Genomic DNA, 6000 nt, shown 5'->3' with positions numbered 1-6000 from the left:
CCCGGGCTGGTGTCACCTCCTCTGACCCCTAAGATGACCAGCTAAGAGCTGGCACAAATTCACAGGCACAGCATTACTGATGCACACAACTGCCTGGGCCCCTGGCAATTTTAAAGGGTGACCCACGTGGTGCTTGGAACTTCAAAACAACCCTCCTTGTGCCTGGGGTTCCACCTCACTCCAGCATCGAGTTTGGGTCCATGTTTGTCCGTGTGTGCAACTGCACATCCCCATCACAACTGCTTTAATGAATCTGAGGAAACAAGACAAAACCATTGAGCTGTACTGATTTTATGTCACTGCCAGGTTTTGCACTCAGCTTGGGAGCAAGGCAGATAAAATACAGCTCATTTTGTTGATGTCAATGAGGTTTAAAACTCGAGGCAAATTAATTGCATCTGTACTTTTTGATCCTTGAAGGCAATTTCATGAAGCATTTGTTAAAGATGCCACTTAAGGAGGAATTTCCTAACTGCACAAATTAATAACTTTAAAACTGCTGCTCAGGCTCCCTGCAAATGGGGCTTTGTGCTGCAAATCTCTTTGAGGCTCACAATTCAATCCTATTTAGAAGCAAATTTTCTTAGATTTAGAGCAATGAATGTTTAAATACTACCGTTTGAACAATTTTCAATTTTGAGATCTTTTCAAAGCCAGGAGTGTTTATAGCATGAGGCTACTCTCCCACATGTTAGCATCTGAACCTTAGCTGGCTCTTAAGCAGCTTAAACAGCTATAAAGGGTTAGAGTAGTTTAAAGAGTTAGGGTAGTTTAAGCAGAATATCGTGTTTTCAGGGCTTTGGTTAAAGAAATGGGAGTTCACAGGTTGTCAAACCGAGCAGCTCCAGATGAAGGACCTGACAAGCATTGCTAGAAAAGCTCTGTGAAGCACTAGGCATGTTCTCTGCCTTCAAACCTTGTCTAATTTACTTTTTTTCTAAGAAAAAATAAAGAAGAATAAGGAAATGAAGCGAGCATGTTGAACATTGACACAAAATGCAGAACATAGGCAAAATGTTTGGGAAATGCTGTGAAGGGGGGGTTTGCACTGACAACAGCCTTGTTTTGCTGCTCGCTGTATTTGACATTTTTCTTCGGTACAAACCACTTCAAAACACAGTAACACTCTGAAAAGTGGCAATGAAATAAACACATGAGCTTTGCTGTGTTCATGTTTAGCTTCTTCGATGTCAGATATATGCAAATTAAAACTCAAAAGATGGAGCTGTTAAAAACTCTCTCACGAGCCCAAGACAGTTCTGCACAAGCATTTGGCCAGGGGGATTATTTTGGATGGGAAAGCAGACAAGGGGAGAAGGAGACCTTTTTTTTTTGTAACAGATATTTATGCCAGCCCTAGCAGTAGAAAATAATCTCTGTGTACCATTATAGTGTATTTCTTTTGACTAAAACCCATGCATATTCCACTATAGTTGCTCCATCTGTGCTGTTAATGCTGGACTGTGCAAAAAACCATTCAGGTTTTGTTGGATACAAGAGACTGCTGAGGCATTGGGGAGACCCCTTAGCTTGGCATAATACAGATGAATGAACATGGGAGATCTGTTTCCAGGTGTTTCTCCAACTGCATCGGCATAAGGAGATCATCTGTGCTGGCATCAACCACCCACACCTGTGCCACAAAAGCCAGGTGAGAAGTAGTGCAGCCCAGGTGAGCTGCAAAGGTTCTGCCAGGACTGTCTCTCCTGTGGTTGCTTTATGTCCATCAAAGGGTTATAAGAATGGGACAGGGATGTTGCAGTGGGTCCTCCCATGTCCCAGTCCCCCCCAGTCCTGTCTCTGATACTAGAAACAGATGCCTGGGAAAGGCATAATAACAGGTAACGTAATTTGCTTTGCAAACCCTTCTGCCTCAGACGGTCTGTGGCCTGGGGAGAACCTGCAGCACCCGGGGTCTCTGCATGCTGGGTGATGCTCCATGGGTTTTTCCCCTGTGACCACTCTGGGTCCTGTGAAGAAAGCAGGACCAACCTTTGCCACCCAAAGTTTCCATACCAGACTTTGTACCAAACACTGGCTGATCTGTCAGTTTTGAGCCTGACAACCTCAGCTGATGCCCTTATCTATCTATTATTTATTTTAATTTTATTTGCCATTGGCTGAAGCACTGAACAGCCTGTTCTCTTCCAGTTTCATAAGCCTAACCAGGTTTCCCCTCCAGCCGTGTCTTTTCAAGGACAAGGAGCCCTGACCTACTCATGTTTGATCTACCCTGCATCCCTTGTCTGAACTTCTCCCCTTCAGCCCATGGAGGGCTGTGATGGTGGAGGAGGCAGCACTATGTCCACATCAGGATTATACCCCAACAGCATCAATGCTGCAGAAGAAAATGCCAGTCCTGATCAAATATCCCCTCTGAGCCTATTGCCAGGGATTCCATTGGGCTGGGATATTTAGCATCATCACAGTAGGATGCAGCCAATCACTCAACTGGAAAAATAACTCAGGTGCTGTGTAATGAGATCTGACAGAAGTGTAGCAGTAAATGATTTAATTACTCAGCCTGTTTCAGTGATGGTGCCAGGATGGATGCAGCGGTGCTGGGTCCCTGCAGCTGACAGCATCCTCCTCCTTTAGCCTGGGAACATGCCTGGGGCAAGCCTGGGGCTTGTGACCTTCTTGTGTACTAGAGAATTGAATTATACTGTACACACTGAGATTATTAGTGGTATAACTGATATGTATGTATGTATGTATGTATCCACTGAAATATTCCATACACTGAGGCCCACAGCAGTCCTATTTTTCCTTTGGTTGCTTTCCTTAGCATCATTTCTCTTCTCCTCACTCCCAAACCGCTCCTGCTCATTCCATCTTATCTCCATACCCTCTTAAAACCCTTTTTTCCATCAAAAACATCTCTCTCCATGCCTGTGATATTCCCATCAGGTCTTACTTTTCCAGTTTCTGTGGAGACATATGCAAAACCCTGTTTTTTTTCAGAGCAGGTACTCTGCGCTTCCCAGGAATTGGATGTCTTCAACAAGCAGCAATGTATGTGTTGTTCTCAAAAGCATCCAGCCCTTCTGGGTGTCCTGGGACCCATTTTTCCATGGCTTTGGGCTCTGGGTTAGGGTGAGAGCACCAGGATGTGCTGATCTGGCGGGATTTTGTACCCCCTCTGAAGCTGGAAAGTGGAAGATCCCCTTCATTCCTACAGCACTATGCAAGGATATTGTAAATAACCTCTGCATCACCAGAATTAGGACTTTCCTGCATTGCTCAGGATTTCTGGGTCCCGGGACAAGCCACCAAAAAACTTCCCATCTGATGTAAGACACAAAGCCGCTTTTCAGGAAAGGGCTTTTCAGGAAGCCCCGATTTAGGAATTCCTGTTCCCCTTCCCTCCCCCAGTCCATCGCCTGGCCTTCCCAGCAGTGGTCAGACTTGGTAGCCGGAGACGTCAACACAGAAGTGAGTCGGGAAATGCACGACTTTGGGGGGAAATCCTTATGACGGGTCTTTCTGCTGCGGGTTGGCAAGCAGATCATCACCAATTTGGCTGGAGCGAGTTCCAGCGTTTTTCCCAAGGGTTTTCGCCCTCTGGTGGCTGACATTAGAAAAGCAAATTCAGAGTTAAAAAACTACAAAAACACACACACACAGACACACACACAAAACAAAACAAAACAAAACAAAAAAACCCCAACAAACCAACCAACCAAACAAACAAAAAGAACAAACAAAAAACCAACAATAAAACCCCAAACAAACAAACAAACAAGAACAAAAAAAGCCATAAACCACACCAAAAATCCTCAACAACAAAAAAACAACCTCCCCAAAACCCCATGCTTGAACCTTACATTTGTAGAAATGCAGCCCCCATGACAATAAATCTGCAAAGAGAAGGTGGGGCTTCAAACTGCTTCTGCTGAGATGCTGGCCAGACACTCATAGCAATCATAGAATCACAGAATAGTTTGCGTTCGTTGGAAGGGACCTTAAAGATCACCCAGTTCTACCCTCTGCCATGGGCAGGGACACCTTCCACACTTCCAGGGATGGAACTTCCACAGCTTCACTGGGCAACCTGTGCCAGGGCCTCACCACTCTCACAGGGAAGAATTTCTTTCTAATTACTTATTTAACTAGTTATCGTTTAGTTTAAAACCATTCCCCCTCGTCCTATCACTCTCTGCCTATGTAAAGTCTCTCTCCCTCTTTTTTGTAAGGCCGCTTTGGGTACTGGAAGGTGCCAAAAGGTCTCTCTGGAGGTTTCTCTTCTCCAGGCTGAACTCAGTCTGTCTTCATAGCAGAGGTGCTCTAGCCTTCTGAGCATCTTCATGGTCTCCTCTGGACCCAATACAACACGCCTATGTCGTCCTTGTGCTGAGGATGTTAGACCTGGAGGTGGGCAAGGACAATTCTGGCACGTCATTGAGGCACTGTGCTCAACCTCGGCCTCCCTCTTCCTGCTGCTACAGCACTGAAGAATGTCCAGATACAGCGGAATCATCCTGCCTTGACAATTCCAGATATGACCCGCTGATCTGGTTCATTTTGCAATAATTTTATTCCATTTTGGTCTTCCCCCATCTTTGCCATATGTTGTGCATTATAAAGGGCTGCATAGAGGCTAAAATGCACGTGACGTTTATAAATTTTCAAAATTAAATGTTTGGAAATTGCTTTGAAATCACCATAGTTTGTCCTCATCAGACACGGCTCCATTTGTTTGCCTGCAAGTAGAACTACAGCAGAAAAATAGTAGCATTTTTCCTTGATACAAAATACTAGAGGGAAAAGGGTGACACTGAAAACATGAGCTCAGCTTTGTTTTGCACTGGACGTAGTCTAGCAGCATCTACATATCTGTCTGATTTTATTTCCCTATGTCTTTCTGCCATGACTTCATCCCACTTCCCTGGAGACCCTGATAGCCTGTGAGGTCTTCCTGTTGCTATGGATTTTTCTTGTCAGCCTCTTGTATATTCTCTGTCAAGCTACACACAACTCAGCCTCATGACTCTCAGGAGAACACAGAATGGGCTGTGCATGGAGGCACAATGCCAAGAACATGCCCAATGAAGGCTGTTGTCCAGGCATGAGGGATGTGATTCAGTGAGCTGGAGGCACAGAACATTCCCTCCCTACTGTGTTCCCAGGGAGGACTCGTAGTATTTTGTGTTTGCTCTCTCCAAGACAGCTCAGGTCCTTGTACACCTGCTGAAACAGCAGCTGTGATCCAGATGTGTGAATAGCTAGCACCCAGCTCCTACCAGTGACAGAAACACCCATGGGTGCTGACACCAGTTAGGAGCCTATATGGGAATGATGCTCTTAAATATAATTTTGGACCTGGATTTTTTCTATTGGAGGACAAACTGTTTAGCTGTGGACAAACTTTTTAGCTGGGTGTCTTGCAATAGGACAGAGGGTGATGGTTTTAAACTGAAGGAGGATTGATTTAGATTAAAAAAGTGTTTTACAATGAGGGTGGTGAAACACTGACACAGGTTGCCCAGAGAAATTATGGATTTGCCCATTCCCAGAAACATTCAAGGCCAGGTTGGACAGGGCTCTGAACAAACTGATCTAGTTGAAAGTGTCCCTGCTCATTACAGGGGGATTGGCCTAAATGAGCTTTAAAGGTCCCTTCCATCCTAAACCATGCTAGGATTCTATAACACAAAGCACACGAGAGATGTGAGGGGCACCAATGATTACCAGATTTCCACAGCCTCAGAAGCACTTGTTTGTTGTTTCTTAGACATCTGTCCATTAACCTGTAAGAAGGACTTGCTCACCTGTGATCTGAACACCTCAAGAGCTTAAAAAGTTCCTGTATGCCACCAATATCTCACAGTTCTACATCACCACCCATGACAGGGACAGAAGATGTGCAACACCATGAAGCCGCACCCTCTTATCCTGCCCACCTTAATTCCCAATTTCAACAAGATGTCCTCCTCCACTTCTGCAACATTCCACACTTCTGCATGGAGTCAGTTCCATCCCACAGGGCTGCTGAAAACA

This window comes from Pithys albifrons, chromosome 2, assembly GCF_047495875.1.
Source record: "Pithys albifrons albifrons isolate INPA30051 chromosome 2, PitAlb_v1, whole genome shotgun sequence".
Taxonomy (NCBI): domain Eukaryota; kingdom Metazoa; phylum Chordata; class Aves; order Passeriformes; family Thamnophilidae; genus Pithys; species Pithys albifrons.
Note: the sequence above shows the minus strand (reverse complement) of the source record.